The sequence below is a fragment of the Arvicola amphibius genome, chromosome 7 (assembly GCF_903992535.2).
Source record: "Arvicola amphibius chromosome 7, mArvAmp1.2, whole genome shotgun sequence".
Taxonomy (NCBI): domain Eukaryota; kingdom Metazoa; phylum Chordata; class Mammalia; order Rodentia; family Cricetidae; genus Arvicola; species Arvicola amphibius.
The window spans coordinates 132,424,857-132,442,780 of record NC_052053.1 but is presented as its reverse complement, the minus strand read 5'-3'; positions in this window follow the sequence as shown (position 1 = coordinate 132,442,780).

Genomic DNA, 17,924 nt, shown 5'->3' with positions numbered 1-17,924 from the left:
TAGAGTTAACCATAAAAACATTTTTGGCTCCCCTACAGCAAGAGAAAGATTTATCTAAGCTATGCTATTAAAAAATCCATTTGGGCTGTCAACAAGTATGTCAAATATCAACCAAATATGATTTAAAGATTCAAAGCCATAAAAGAAAAATATTACTCAGATTCTTGTAGAATCTTCATAGTTTCAAAGAACTGGGGAGAAGTCCAAGCTGGCACTAAGACTGAGGAAGAAAGACAGCTGTTTGGGTAACAGAGCCAGGGACTCAGCCAGTCTTCGTGTGTGCCTGCATCCTAGCCCAGTGCTGCTGCGACCTCTGCTTCCTGAGTTCGGATGCTTCTGTGTACAAATTCCTGTGCCGGGTCTGCCATTCACCTTTACAATTACAGCTTTACTAGTCCCATTTCAACTGTCTTTTGGACTGTAATTACATTTCCTTTCCCCCAAGGGTCACTTTACATCCATCAGATGCATAGGCATTGATCATTTACCACAATTTTTAAGGATGAAAAGTGACAATAACTTCATTGTTGCCCTTGGGGAGCTCATAATATTGCAATCATCTGGTAAAACCTTTAAGGGAAAACTAGACTATGAACTTTTCAAATTCATTTTATCCCTGAGCTCTTCTAAATGGTTGACTTAATCCTCACAATCTTTCTTTTCATAGGTAAAAATGATTAGTATCATAAACACATAGCAACACAGCAACCTGGTTTTCAACCTACTGTTATGTCCATTAAATAAGTAGCTATAGTATAACACATGTGAGCGGATTTTTTTAACAAGTGACATTCTTTAACTTCTGGGTGAACCTAATGGTTGATTTTATTTCCTTTTAACTGCACTCCAATATAATTTTAAGAGTCATACTTTTATTATGGTTGCCTTAAGAACAAAACAGACCAATGGAATTTATAAAATAAAAGTGAATGACACTGTTTAGTAAAAATATTTGGGGGGATAATTTACTCATACAACTGATAAACTGTTATTACCCCCCAAATACACAGAGACCCCAAGCAACTCAATAGCAAAATAATAAACAAATAAATAACCCAAATAAAAAATAGGACAATGACCTTAAAATATGTATGATGAAGACATGCAAATGTGTGGCAGGTATCTGAAAAACATTCAACATCAGTAGTCACCAGGGAGATGCAAACCAAAACTGCAATAGGCTATTGCCTCGTAGGTGCCCCACAGGTGTCTAAATAGCTAGAATCAAAGGGTGGTAAATGTTGGTGAACCTGTGGCAAAAGGCAACCTTTGTATATCATTGATTAGAACATGAAACAGTATAAGGGTGCTTCAGAAAAAAATGCAACTGAATATGACCTGGAAATCCCACAATGGGGTAGGTGACCCAAAGAAGTAAAGTGATTGTTTTAAAAGACACCAACATCCTGATGTTCATTTCATCACTATTCACATTAGATAAGATACAAAACAAACCTGCATGACTATAGCGGGCAGATGGAAGAAGAAAATGTGTTATGGACTTGTAGTGGGACGCCATTCATTCTTAAGAAAGAAAGAAATGTTGCTTTTCCTATAGAATACATGAACCGAGAGAACACACAGCAAAGTGAAATCAACCAGGCTTAAAACTTCAATACATAGAAAAACCAGCCCACAAACCACAATCCCAGAGAATTTAGACAACAACGAGGACACTAAGAGAGACTTACATAAATCTAATCTACATTGGAAGTAGAAAGTAGAAAAAGACAAGATCTCCTGAGTAAATCGGAAGCATAGGGACCTTGGGGGAGGGGAGAGGCAGGGAGGGGAGCAGAGAAAAAAATGCAGAACTCAATTAAAATCAATTAAAAAAAAAACCTTTAAATACCACATGGTTTCATTTACCTGCGGAACTTACAGAAGTTAAACTCTGCAGCAAAGGATACAGTAGTTAACCAGAAACAAACATAGAAGTGGGGCAGAATGGAGAGAGACTGTTCAAAGGGCCAAACATCTCAGTTAGACAAAAGAATGTATGTTTGAAACTCATGAGACAACGCAGTGACTATGCTCACTAATATGTGTGTTTAAAAGATTAAGAAAGGAGTGGAGGTGCACCTCAATAGGAAAGCACTTGCCTGGTTGGAGGTATATATAGCTCAGAGTTAAGAACAGGCTTCCATATATGAGCCCTGGGATCAGTCCTCAGTGACAAAGGAGTTGATGGAGCAAGGAATACAGAAAACAAGCAGTAGAATCCCAGTCTTAGAGAGTTAAAGGTGATCAAGATTCAATATTGTATTTAGTTTCATGGGTATGAATAAGATTCAGGGGATTCTGATTGTTGGTAACTAAGGATAAAGACCAAGGTTCAGCAAACTTAAAAAGGAACATGAAGCTGGGAGGTAATCACACATGCCTTTAATCTCAGCACTCTGGAGACAGAGGCAGGTGGATCTCTTTGAGTTCAAGGCCAGCCTGGTCTACAAGAGCTAGTTCCAGGACAGCTAGGTCTGTTACACAGAGCAACTCTGTCTCGAAAAACAAACAAACAAACAAAAGTAAAATATGAGTGTCAATCATAAAAGATCTGTTGTGACTTTCCAAAACCTCCTAAGATATGGGAAAGAAAAACAATCTTATTTCCATCCAAATTTTGTCATCATAAAATTCTCATGTAACTTGGAAATAAGACTGGGAATTCCTTAGAAAGCCAGATAGAATGGAGTAATTCTACTAGGGGTACAGGAGACTAGACATCTCTATTAACTAAGATGCCTCAAGAAAATAGTGTCAACTATGAAACTCAAAGAATCTTCATGTAGAAAAATGTCAACACTATCCACGGACATTGCTGCATCATGGCTTAGTGATGTCTGAGGAATGCATGAGAATCAGCCAAACCATCCTGCCAAAGACCGACAAGTTTCCTCTTCACTTCAACTTCTCAATTCAAGCCATATCTACATATATTCTACACTTTATTAGAGAAGAAATTCTACTAGGGACCTATTTGATCTTAAGTTCTGTTTGTACTGAATCTTTCTGTTTTGAGTTGAGCCTGCAGTCTGTTTGACTCCATTTGAAAATTTCTTTCTAAAGGTAACCTGTAAAGCCACATCTGGTAGAACATGCCTTTAATTTCAGCACTTAGGAAGTAGATAGAGGCAGGTGGATCTCTGTGAGTTTGAGGTCATCCTGGTCTACAAAGAGAGTTCCAGGATAACCAGGACTGCTACACAGAGAAACCCTGTCTCAGAAAAAAAAAAAAAATCCTCATCTTTAATTGTCAGTTTGATATTTATTCTCTTTGTAGACTGCATACTAAATTTATCATACAAAGTTATTGTTTTGTGCAAACAGGGAAACATTTGTAGGAATGTAGGTGTCTCTTTATTAAGAACCTTTATCATTATCATACTGGAGTTGGCCCCAGGTAAAAGCTAAATAGAGAGGGGGAGTCCAAAGATTCCCTTGAGAATTGTCTACCTTGGTTATTGGGCCTGGATTTTCGCCTTTATCCTGCCACTAATGTATAGTTGGATTAGGTAATGCAGCGTTCTCCTGGTTGCTTTGTCATATTTCTCTCTAAAGTGCCTGAACATACACTCAGTTAAAAATGCAGGAGGGTGAAGTAACTAGATTTTAAACCCACAGCTGCGGTGATTTATCCTCTCAGGAAAGATATACTAGTTTGGATGCTATTATAGATGGAAAACTCGGGGGCCTTTGAGCCCCCATAACTCTGACCAAGTAATAAGTTCACAAATAAGAATTCCAGGTGAAAAAGATTTACAAGTCAGAGAGGAATGGGGTAAGACGGGTATTCTAAATGAAGAATCACATTTTCCATGCATAGCTAAGTGCTGAGGTGGCCCATGTAAAATCAGTGACTCCGGGTTTCTTTCCATTCCTCTGTTGTTCCTTTGCTAGACTCTGCTTCTTATTTCTTTTCCAGGGTCTCAAATCTCTCTAAGGTTCTGATCTCCCTGTCTTGTCTTTTACTCTGTTGTCATTATAAGCTGGTAGTTGAGGTAGTCATTCATTCTCAGGCCCATCCCAAACACGATACTGGATCCTGGCCCCTGACTTACACTCTCAAAGAATTATGTAGATACATGGAGATTCAGGACTGGAAGACATAATACAGCCCTGCTAAACTCCTTCCATGCTTACAATCTTTCAACATGCCCACAGGAAATTTGCTTCAACACATACCTAATGCCTCCCAGGACTGCAAATCTCGCCATTATTATAAAGACTTCCTCTTTATGTTGGGTATAAATTAACTCTTTGAAGTCTCCTTCATATTTTATTTGGCTTGGAGGAATAGGAAATACAATGTCACTCCACACTGTCAAAGAAAGTGTCTACCATAGCTTCTTTGCTGTTGTTTACAGATTAATCAAGCCTTTTTTTTAAATCAAAAGTTCTTCATAAGACATAGTTTGAGGGTAGCAATACAATAGACTGTACAATAATAGTCATATTCTCTCATTCTTTGTTTATGTGTATTTATATAGTGTTCCAAGAATAAGGAGATATAGTTCAGCGATGTAAAACAGTTTTGAATATGGGTTGGTCTTGTGGCTTGTTTTGACCAGGGGACATATCAGAGATGACTTTTCTTAGCGTTTTAAATTTGAGCTTGTAGTGACATTGTCATTCTCTTGATACATAAGAAACTGAAACTAACATTTTCATGGTGACTATAACTCAACTGTCACTCAGCACTAAACTAGAGGAGGCATCCAGCACCAGACTGATTAGCTGACAGCAGTTGTTTAAGCAAATCAAAACAAGACCAGCAGAGTGGCTCAGCTGACCACAACCCACACTGAGATTTCCTAAAGATGGTGACTTTGCGGGGAGAGAAGAGGATCAGAGAGAGTAGAGAAATGAATGTGACCAGAATATGTTATATACATGTATGAGATTACCAAATGATAAATTCTAAAAACAATTCATGCTTCTGCATACAGAAATCAACTGTCTACTATTTATTGACTTGTGAGGTATCAACTACATAATGGTGAATTTCCCATTCACTTTCTCCCTGTCTTTCTGAACTTCCTCTCCAACTTCTACCCTCCCTCAGCCCTATCAGCTTGCATGCTTATGATTAGGAAGGACTAGTCAGCTTGTTGGTCCTGATTATGGTTACACCTCAGGAATAGACAAGTAATGTTGTTATTAAGTGAGAAATAAATCAAATAAAGTAAATAATCAAAGGTAAGAATGAATGAGTTGAAAATTCTGGTATCCTGAGATAAGAAATATTTTTTTTTTTTTTTTTTTTTTTTTTTTTTTTTTTTTTTTTTTTTGGTTTTTCGAGACAGGGTTTCTCTGTGGCTTTGGAGCCTGTCCTGGAACTAGCTCTTGTAGACCAGGCTGGCCTCGAACTCACAGAGATCCGTCTGCCTCTGCCTCCCGAGTGCTGGGATTAAAGGCGTGCGCCACCACCACCCGGCTAAGAAATATTTTTAATGTTGTTATTTAAGTGTAAAGGTGAATGAGAGTGTCTAGGATGCACTATATTTGGAGCTCGTTAAACCCAGATTCTCTTGTAACAAAACCCCTTGTTTCATTGTTTGACTACATAAAGCAACAGTGGACCTGGGAGTTTGATATAATTTCTTTACCATCACCTCAGAAGACATAGCGGTGTATTAAAAAAAAAAACAAACATAAAACAGACAGACACTTGCGTTTGTTTCCAGTCTGTACTGTTTACAAACACCAAACCCTTGGGCAAATCCTGAATCCCCTGGATTTCAGTTCCCTTCTCCGCTGAGGCAATGTGTTAAACTGCACCGGATTGCACTGACTATGATCCTGTAAGGTTACAGACAGCAGGTAACAGTGTCTCCTCTCCTGTGCGAGGTGATCCCATGTTCTACTTATTTTAATATTTAACAGAAAAGCATCAGCCATTAAACTGAGGAATCCTGAAACTGTGGCTGTGTTATGTGCCTATTCTTTATTTGGATTGCCTTAGGAAAATCATTTATGCAATTCCATGCTCTAGTTTCCTTTTCTCTAAAGCAGCAATAACAGTGTTTGTGTCTTTAGTGTATCAAGATATACTATTCCTTTGGCAAAGCTATTTGGAATGATTTGAACCAAAAAAAAATGCATAAATACTAAATTTTTGTTTCAAAATTAATTTTAGGTTATTACAATAATTCAAAAAATACTTAACCCTGCCCTTTAGAATTCTGTACAGAAAATGCAAATTAAATGCTAAATTCTACATAGTCCTTACTCATGTGTGAAAAAATTAGATATTCTGCATCGTAGACAACTCTTCTGAAATAATGTCACCATGTAATATCACTGTTAGCTTTCCCAGCTGAGAAATGCTGTTTTCATGAATAGTGATAAGAAAGGAATTTGAATGGAATTTTACATTCTCTTGCCTTGTTACATAAAATTGTCAGCCAGGACTATAAATTTTATCCTTTTTATACCAAATATAAACTATCAATTTCAAATGTATAGTATAGGTTTAAATGCATTTCTTTCCATTTAATTTTTAAATGTCAGGTAAATACTGTTGAGTAAAAAGAACTTACAATGTGATTAGCAAGCATTAGATATATTAAATAAAACCATGACCCCATCTATTAATATATTAAAATCCTTGCTGTTTTGTAATGCATAGCAATTGAGAATGTTTGCCTTAATAATCCAACTTACAGTAACATTTTTAATGTGAATTTTTTTAAAGGTCTGGACCTTTTAAAATGGGATAAAATTACTTCTTTTTAAATATTCATCCTTAACATTTGATATTTATGCTGTTAATTAAAGTACTCAAAATTATGTTGATATTTCATCAGAAAATGTGATTATCTATAATATGAGCTATGCATGTTTGTAAGAGATTGTAAATTAATTTTAAAAAAGTACTTTAAATAAACATACTTCTAAATCAATTTTTTAAAATGCATTTATCTGTATATAATGTAATGATCGGGAAAGTGTAGGGCTTTGGTTGAAGATCCTGTCATTGTTTGCTGAGTCGAAATTGATTATTTAATATTTATGAAGCATCTATGAAGTTCACTGGAACCCATAAAGCCTGATCTTTGTCTGAAGAAGTGTATGCTAACATAAACAACCTTTAAAAGGGGCTTGCTAATGAGAAAGCAGAGAGAACAAATACCTTATCAAAATAGACTCCTGACAACATTTTCCTCCTTTAGACCTCAGCTTCTGTTGACATTCCATCAAAAGAAACTATTGTTTTAATGTGACAATTCAGAGGCATATCTTTGTCTTTTCTTTCTTAGTAACGGTGTATCTTACCTGTGCCGTTTAAGTTAAGCTTCGAGCATCATTTGTAAAGTGTGTGTGTGTGTGTGTGTGTGTGTGTGTGTGTGTGTGTGTGTGTGTCTGTTTGTTTACTTTGTTTCCTGAGACCTTGCCTCATGTTCCCCAAACTGGCTTCACATTCACTGTGCATCTGTGAATGGCCTTGGACTCTCAGGTCTCATCCCAGACACAGGGATCACACTCATGCGTTGCCACCTACAGCCATTTGTAAAGCATCCCCAGGGGGTGTGTGGTCCTTGCTACAAATTCCTGTGAAACTCAATCTAGGTAGCTTTTGCAGTTCTTACATTTTCCTCTTTTAAAAATGTGCAGCTATACATATTATAAATTCTTTCTGAGTTTGTACTTTAATGTCTATGTAGTACTTCCCCTTTGATCAGTCTAGCACTGTGGCCACCATGACATTTTAACTTAAGCAATGAACAAGTCTGGAGACAATTGAGATAACTTCCCACCCATTAATACAGTTATAACTAGACCGAAGCACCCGCCAGCCAGTTCCTTCTAACTCAGACGTCTTTTCCTTTGTGCACAATGGTGAAGACTCTCAGTAATGCCCTGAAGACCCTTCTCTCGGCAACAGCTTTAAACACATTACTGACTTCAAGACAACAGACTCCTCTGACATTCCCATGAGGTCACTTCCATCCCAGAGACTTCAGATACCTTCAACTTGGGTGTAACTTTGAAAAATCGAAAGTTACTTCTCCTGTTTAGCCCAAGTTTTGTGGAAGGGTATGACTCACATATGGAAAAACAAAGCAGCTGGTGAAATGGAAGCCCAGAGACCAAGTAGAAGGTGATGAGAGGAAATAAAGTCAGATATGTAATGGGAAAGGGGGGAAATTTTATGGTAAGTAGCTTTTCTTATGGCTCTTGATGTCACCTGCCTCGTGGCCTTAATGTTTTGACTCAACACCACTCTTGAGTGATGCTGACAGACTGGAACCCAGGGAAATGTTCTGAGAAAAAGTCACTCCTCAGATTCCTTTGTAAAAATGACTGGTTCGTGTTTATACCTTCTCTGACCATTTGCCCACAATTTCTGACTGAAGTCAGCAGCCACAATGTGAGCTGACCTACAGAGATGCCCATCAAAAGAACCGAGTTCCCCATTCAATGACCAGCAGGCAACTGGAGACACCTACAAACCATGTTAGAAGTATCAAAAAGGACCTTCCACAACTGGATCCTTCTATCAGACAACCCCAGTTGACACTTTGTACAAAACCCTAAGCCAGAGGAACTAGTTAGTATGCATCCAGATCCTGGCCCAGAAATAAACTATGTTACACAAATGTTTCTTGTCTGAAATCATGTGGTTATAGGGCAAATTATTATAGAACATGTGAATATACGTGCTTCCATATGTGACAGTATACAGTCCTTTGGATTTTGCATTGCACTGTGGTGGGTTTCATTCATCTTTCTGGATGAAAGGAAAAACCGTTGGATGATGAGGGAAATGGAAATGAAGAGCATTTTGAAATGATCTTGAGGCAGGGTCTACACACCTGCAAAGCCCGCACTCAACAGGCTGACATAGGATCATGAGTACAGACTAAACCTGAACTTCACAGAACCTGCATCAAAACAGGAGGGGAAAGGAGATTGCTGCTGCTCTCGTACTGTCGCACAGGCAGGCACATCTTCAAGAGCACAAAGGCACATTAAGAAGCCATTGCCCTAGTTCCAGTGATAGATGATTCAGGGCTGAACTAAAGCAGAAGCTGTGAAAATGAGAAAGGACCGGAATCTAAGACACTTGGAGAATGAGCCAAGAGACATTGATAATGTAATACAGTAAGACAAGAGAAAGAAGGAAGAACTCAAAAGTGTTTTCAAAATAGTCAAAGAGACTGCAGTCTCAGAGTCGGTGAAAGATGCAGAGTAGCTTGGTGTGAAGGCTGTTCCGTTTATGTAAGATATCCTTGTGAAGTTCCAAGTGATTAGCTCATGTATGAGTCAAGGGCTCAGGGCAGAGGTCCAAACTGTAAATATGACTTTAGAAATATTCAGAATATAGGAAGTGTTTAAAGTCTTGAGCTGAGTCTGTGAGACCATTAGAGCAACACACCAATAGAAGAATACAAGCATCAGACCAGGAGACACCCTAAAGACTGGAGTTCAGAGGTATCCTTAAGCTGGGCACTGATAAACAGTAGTTATAAATAACTAAGAAGATAAGAAAAGTACATGCCCTAGAAATCAAGAGAAAGTAAAAACCAATATGTATGTGCTCAGTCCAGGGCTGCTAATAGATTAAATGGAAGTAGGAAAGAAAATGCAACATTTACTTCATCAACATGGAAATTGTTTGTGGCAATAGGATGCACCAGGGTGGAGCATCAGTGGAATTAAAGGAACAATGGATAGATGGAAAAACACTTAAGTAGGTGTTGACAAATATCCAATAGAGTTCTACTGTAAAGAAGAAATTGGGGGGGGGGGGAATTATTAGCATAAGGAATACATGAAAAAGGATTTTTTAAACTGGTAAAAATGAAGAGTACAGTTGAAGAGAGAGTGGAAAAATTATATGAGCCAGCGGGATCAAGATCATGACAGGGAAATCCACAAAGCTAATGGGAGCTCATAGACTCTGGACCTACAACTAGGGAGCCTGCATGGAATTGACCTAGGCATATGGGTGACAGTTATAATGCTTGGTCTGTTTGTGGGACTCCTAGCAGTGGAATCAGGACCTGTCCCTGGTGCATGAGCTGGCTTTTTGGAATCTATTCCCCATGCAGGGATGCCTCACCCAGCCTTTGGAGGGGAAAGAACATGGTCCTGCCTCAACTTAATATGACATGCTTTATTGACTCCTTTGAGAGGCCTGCCCTTTCTGAATGGAGGAGGAATGGATGGGGGTGTAGATGGGTTGTGTGCAAACGGAATGGGAAGAGAGGAGGGAGGGGGAATGGTTGATATATAAAATAAATGAAAAATAATAATAAAAAAGAAAAACAGAAGGTTTGCATGCTGATAATTCATTTAAAGAATATAAATAGTTGTCAGAAAATGAAGCAAAAGTTGGAAGGAGGAAGTCATTTTAGCAAAAAATAACACACACACAAATTTCAAGGAAGAAACTAGTCTGTCATAATTATTTTTTAGGCTAAAAGAACAGATTTTTTGAATTCTCCTCATAGTGTGGAATGAGAAACAATTCAAGCAGGAACACAGCCTGATTAAAAAAAAAAAAGAAAAGAAAACTCTTTATTCTTAAGCCCCTGTCCTTTCTCCCTGTCTTTCTCTCTCCTCCCTTACCTTTCTCCCTCTACCATCTCTTTCTTTTAAAATATATTCATGAAACATATTTTATTTGATAGTTGTTTAACAAATGCTGTTATTCTTCATTATTCAGTTTGTGCAAAGGATGCTATTTTTCATTTTCTATAATCTATAATTCTGTGGCATGGCTTAGTGCTTTTGATTTTCTAGATTTGTTTTTTGTTTGTTTGTTTGTTTTCTCTTTTATAGCTGTAGAGATCTAGTGGAGAGGGGCAGGGGAGATAAAAGATGCTGGAAAGCTGGTCCACACTGAAAACTGATCGTCCACAAGTCCTGAAAGGGATTCAATAGGCGTGGTATGGTTCCAAAGAATATGCGAGTTTAATCCAGTGTCCAAGTGGTGAGCATTACGTAAACATGGATAAGTTTGATGAGAATTCCAGATGCAGTTAGACTCATCAATATAGGTCTTTAAGTTGAAGAGGCCACATTTGTGCAGACTGAATGCATGGCTAAGAACTAGATGGCCAAGTGTACTGTTGAAAATGGCTCTCACTTCTTCAGACTTAGACAACACATGAAAACATGTGCACATTTTATATACCAGTTCACTGTTTCTTTGACTTATTTAGTATATCCACTGAACACCAAGAAATATTAACTAGCTGGGTCTTAACTAAAACTAGAGAATTACTAGTGGGACTTCAATTTGTGTCTTGAGCCTAAATAAATAGGAACTATCTTTGCCAATAGAAGTTTAAAATACTTTGTGATACCATAAATGTTTACTCTTAGTAAGTGGAGGTTCATTAGTGTTTAGTAGGTGATTTGCAAATGTTCAGAACAACTTGCCCGATTTGTACAATGCCCACATTCCTTTCATCTCCTATACATTTTATGCACGGTAAGTCAACTTAGCTTGAAGCAAAGGTACAAATACAGAAAGCATGAAAGCAAACTGCCCAAGATCAAACATTTACAATCCTTTTTGGTTTATATTTTCAGAACTGAATATTATGAAGAGGAGAATACAGTTGGTCTTGCAGAAATGAGCATGTAATCAGCATTTGTCAAGTAGAATTATACTGGTTTATCATGTGGGGACCTTCAATAGATATAAACACCTCATCAGTGACAAGTGGGAAGGAGCAAGACAGCAACAACAAAAGTTACTGGCATGATTTGTCTGGAGGTGCCGTGCCAGGAACATAGAATAATAGAGCATGTGTCTTCAAACAGAGTTCACACTCTTTGTAAACTATGTACCTAGAGCTAAAAATTCCATCTGCTATATGATTTGCTAAGTGCGGTACTGGAGCAGCACACGACAGTCTGGGGAAAATTAGGGAGGAAACCAGCTTATCCTAAGGTGTAAATTGAGAAAGCTTCTTTGAGATTAGAACCTTGATTCTATAAAATGTCCTCCACAGGCTCACATATTTAATACTTGGTTGTCTATTAGTTATGCAAATTTTGGAATCTTTAGGTGATTGAACCTCATTGGAGCAAGTACATCACCAAGCACAGAGCAGGCTGTGAAGGTTTGTATCCTCTCCTCTCTCTCTCTCTCTCTCCAAATCCAACACATGAAAACTTTTCATTTTTTCTGAAGTTTTATGGGGAAAATATTCAGCAATATCCCCCCTGCTCCAGGAATGATAGCTCAAATTTTCCTCCAACTTGGTATGGCCAAGAATGACCTTGAATGACCTTCTGCCTTCATTTGGGAACTTTTGGTGTCGTAGCTACCACATTTGGCTGTTATGGTGTAAATTAGGGAAGCACTCTGGTGACTAAGTCTTCTCTAGCCTCATTATTACCTCTGTAAGCCTGGTTCTTCATATGGACAGAGTTAGCATCTGTAGTAGGTTCAGTGGACTTTGAATATAACCCAAAGCTTCTTTTATATCTTTCCTTTTTATCAAGGAGCATAAGTTATCCCTGCTTCCAATGTCATAGGAAATGGAGGTGTCTTGTCCATCTAAAACAATATAGCTGTTTTGGCCAAGAAGTAGTTGGGAAAAATAAAGTTAAATCTGACTGTAATTATGTTTTATTACAGACCATTCCTTTAGACAATTAGTACTTAGGCTTCATGATCATGGATTTATTTTGAGATGTCAATTTTGAGACAGAGTGAAAAAAAATGTGTTCAAGGCAATGATAATGTCCCACTTTAAAGTTCTTATGTTTTTGCTTAAATGGTTATAATAACACATGCTGTGGAAGTTTTCTATATTTATTTTGGAATTACTGCTATGTGCATATGTATTATTCTTGGTAGGATGGGCATCTTCATATCTAGGGCATCCCACTATGATGGCTGATTATGTTCCAGCTGGTCTTTCTCTACTTAGGAATGAAATTTTTTACTGGAGTAAATTTAATCAGGCAATCTTGTTAAATGTGGCACTGGGCCCAATCAGTTGAAACTTTTGAAAAGAGGAAGACAAGAGGAAAGACAAAAGCTACAGCTTTTAATATCATGGATTTCTCCAGTGTGAATTCTGAAGTCAGATTGTCTTTGTTTCTACTCTGATTGTGCCCTACACAGACATTGGGATTGCTTCATCTCCCTACCTTAGGCTCTCACTAAACTGGAAAATAATATCAATAACTAAAACTGAAGGTACTGTATGAAGGAGATAATAAATGTGTGCTTAACAAGCATCAGATAAATGGGAAGTGGGCAAACAGTGTTTCCCTTTATGGTTGCTGTTATAATCCCCAGCCAGGGCCAAAGTCTGATCTATAGACCACCAACTTTCTTATCACACAAGAAACTTAATAAACTATAGCTTACTGGATATTTTTCAACAGTCATTGCTTTAAATTCCTTAAGGTTGAATCCTGGACATCTGTAGCTTTCGCAAGAACCCCAGGTGATTCTTATGCACATTAAAATTCCATGGCCCAATTAGACACCCTCATTTCATCTTTAAAATACTGTCTTATAGTCTCACAGCATTAGGAAGCTTCTTCCTCATAGATGCATCATGTTCCATTATCGAAATTATGCCTCCCAGAAGAAAATGGATCACATTGCTGGAGTCTGTGCATAAATGTTTGCACTGTTCCATGTGAGCTCCGGGCCTGGCAAAAGTGTCTTCATCATCCAAGCTCCTAATTCTTTCTTTACCCTGCACATGAGTAGTGGATCCTCCCCAAAATAGATTTTAGGAACTCTTCAGAATCTTACAGCAGTCATTCCTGAATTTAAAAAATAAAAATAAAAACAGTCTCTGATGCAGAATATCCCACCAAAATAGAAAATCTTCCTTTCCTCTTTAAATAAGTAGATTTGCCCCTACTTCTATGTTCTTTCTGCAGGCAACAAATGCTGAACGGAGAAGCCCATGAGAGTTATGAGAGAAACCTATGATGACCCCAAGGTCTAGAGGCCAGTGTAAGAAGAAGAAAACAACAGTCAGAGCAATACGGCAACATCCAGACCCTAGCTGTACTGCTTTAGCAAGCTCTGGATATCCCAACACTGCTGAAGCACAAGAAAATGACCTTAAAACAACTTGTATGAAGATAATAGAAGTTCTTAAAGAGGAAATTAATAAACCTCTTAAAGAAATCCAGGAAAACACAAACAATTGGAGAAAATGAATAAATACTTAAAGTCAGGAAAAAAACAAATAAGCAGATGAAGGAAATTAATAAAACTGTTCAAGACATGAAAATAGAACTAGAAGCAATAAAGAAAATACAAACTGAGGGAATTTTGGAAATGTAAAATATAGGTGTGCTAACAGGAACTACAGATGCAAGCACTACCAATAGAGTACAACAGATGGAAGTGACCTCAGGTGTAGAAGACACAATAAAGAAACTGATACATCTGTCAAAGAAAATGTTAAATCTTAAACGTTGCTGACAGAAAACATCCAGAAATCTGAGACACTATGAAAAGACCAATCCTATGAATAATAAGGACAGAAGAAGAAATTGCCAGTTCAAAGGCCCAGAAAGTATTTCAACAAAATCATAGAAGAAAATTTTCCTAACCTTAAGAGAGAGATCCCCTTAAAAATACAAGACGCGGTAGGACCAAAACCCAGTACCATTGTTCTTGGCCTGGGTTTTGATCCTACCGCATGTACTGGCTTTTGGGGAGCCTAGTCTGTTTAGATGCTCACCTTCCTGGACCCAGATGGAGTGGATTGGACCTTGGACTTACCGCAGGGCAGGGAACCCTGACTGCTCCTTGGACTAGCAAGGGAGTGGGAGGGGAGTTAAGGGAAGGGAAGGGAAATGGGAGGTGGGGAGGAGGTGGAAATTTTTAATAATAAAAAAAATAAAAAAATTTAAAAAAATACAAGATGCTTACAGAACACTGAATAGAGTGGACCAGAAAAGAAAGTCCCCATGCCACATAATCAAAACACTAAACAAAGAAAGAATTTTAAAAGCTGAAATGGGAAAAGTCCAAGGAACATCTAAAAACCGAGCTATTAGAATCTCACATCCCAATAGAGACTATGAAAGCCAGGACCCGGACAGATATCTTGCAGACTCTAAGAAATCACAGATGTCAGCTCCAACCACTATATCCAGCAAAACTTTCAATCACCACAGATGGAGAAAATAAAATAATCCATGACATAGCTGTTGCTCTTTTGATTTTGGTCTGGTTTTGGTTTTGTTTTTGTTTTTTTTTATTTGTTTGTTTGTTTGTTTTCTCGTTGGGGCCTGTCACCCAGCTCCCAAATAGACACATTCTTGTTTATGAATACCAAACCTTAGCTTGGCTTGTTTCTAGCCAGCTTTTCTAACATAAATTGTGCCATTTATCTTTAACTATGTTTTGCCTCCTGGATTTTTACCTTTCTTTGTTCTGTATATTTTTTCTTTTCTTCTTACTCTATGACTGGTTGTGTGACTGGGTGTCTGACCCCTGGCATCTTACCCTTCTTCTCTTCTTGCTTCTCACTCTTCTATTCATTCTCTCTGTGTGCCAGCTCTGCCTATCCTCTCTCCTGCCTAGCTATTGGCCAATCAGTTCTTTATTAGAGCAACCAGGTGTGTTAGACATGTAAAGTAACACAGCTTCACACAGTTAAACAAATGAAGCATAAAAATGCCTCATTAAACAAATAAATGAAAGTAACACATCTTAAACCAATATCCTACAACGCTATGTCAAAATCAAATTTAAACAATATCTATCAGCAAACCCAGCCCTATAGAAGGCACTAAAAGGAAAACTCCATCCCAAGGAGGCTAATTAAACCCATGAAAATGCAGCAAATAATCTGACACCAGCAAAATCAAAAGAATGGAAACACACACACACATACACACACAAACTACCAATAAGAAAATAATAGGAATTGACAATCATTGGTCATTGATATCTTCAATGTAAATGGTCTCAATTCAATAAAAATATACAGACTAACAAAAAGGATTGAAAACAGAATCCTTCTGCTGCATCCAAGAAACATACCTCAATATCAATATCAAAAATAATACTACCTTAGAGTAAAGGGTTAGAAAAATATTTTCCAAGAAAATGGGCCAAAAAAGCAAGGTGTTGTAGTCATTCTAATAGATAACAAAATAAACTTCCAACCAAAATTAATCAAAGATACTGAGGAAGACCCTTCATATTTATAAAATTCTCAATTATGAAAAATCTATGCCCCAAACGTAAGGACACCCACATTTGTAAAACAAACATTAATAAACATTAATAAATCTTAAATCACACAATGAACCACAATAGTACTAGTGTGTGCTAGGACTCTGAGAAAACTGCCCTCCCTCTAAGCATATTTTCTGAAACAGGAAAGACAATTTAATAAAACAACAACAAAAAAAAATTCGGGTATCATTACTCACAAACCTAATGCCAAACCTTTGAGGAGCTAAAGCAAGAGGATTGTTTATAGTTAATGATCTGCCAACGCTACACGGTATGGGGTCCTGTCTCAAAAAAGCAATAAATAAATCTGATTTTTGAGGGAGCTCAAGTTATGCTATGAAACTCTTGAGTTTTGGTCTAGTCTTAGCAAGGAGATGGGTGTTAGCTAAATGATGGAGTTTGGCTCTCTTACTAGACAATCAAGATGTGGCTTAGAGTCAGATTCACTTTGATTTAATAACACAAAATAGGGTAATATTTCTGTAAACTAAAAAGTAATATAATGACTGAAGTAAATGAGCAATAAAATATCCATTGAGCATATAGTATAAATATACATCTAAATGAACAAAATTAAAATGTTGTGTATTGTAAGCCATAAATGACAAAGTTCAAGATGATACAGTGTATCAAATAAACATACACATTCCATTAGGATGGGAAGAGTGACCCATGTTGTGAGAATAGATTCATGGCTATTCTGTAGGAAATTGTCTTCCAGAAGTTCTCAGTGTATTGAAAGCTTAAAGCTCTTGTGCTAGTTAGATTTTGCCACAGTGACCAAAATCATTTCGAGGAGAAAGAACTTATTTAGGTCTCTATGGCTACCTGCAGAAAATTATGGTGGAAGGAGGCGCTCCATTTTGCAGTGGACAGCAACATGAAGAGGATATGCGAAGAGGCAGGGTGAGCAGTATGGCCCGCAAGAACACACGTTCAGGAAGCTACCTCCTAACTATGGCCCACCTGTATGTTTCACTTCTTACTGATAATACTGCCATAGTATAAGTACACCATGTAGTGATCCATCTGTTAGGTCAGAGCCCTTACTGGCTCTGAAAACTAAATAAAAACCAGACACAGAGATGTAGATTCTAGTCTTCTAGGTTTTCCCTTCCTATCTTTTCCTTTAACTTTGCACAATTGCCCCACTCCTGTAGTTTTAGTTTGTTTGATTGATTTTATAATTCTTGTTCTTTAACAGGTTTATTTATTGTGTGTCTATACTTGTGCCTATGTGGGCCATATGTGTGATGACACCTGTATGTTGGATTCCCGGGAGGAGGAGTTACCGGCAATTGTAACCTATCCAAACGAACTTGGGTCTTCTGGAAGTGGTTTGTTTTTCAGTATCTATATGTAAGGGGTCCGTGTGTGTGTTACATGTGTAAGCTCCTGCATGTGTATGTGGAGGTGGACATTGCACATGTGTGCACATACATGTGGAGGCCCACGGCTAACAGTGGTGTCTCCACAGATTGTTCTCTTGCTGAACCTGGGACTTGTCGTTGCTGCTGGCCCAGCTGACCAGCTTCTCCAGAAAGAGGAAAAGCAAATAGCTTTTCCTCTTGTGCACTAGGCAGAGCCTCCACAGTAAACTCATTGTGTTTGCGTCTATTTTTCCACATTATTCTTTATCAACAGGAAACAAAACATAGTTTAATGAATAAAATTGAGACATGCACTTGAACTACAAATATTTGAATTTGGCCAAATTCTAGGACAGTAAAGA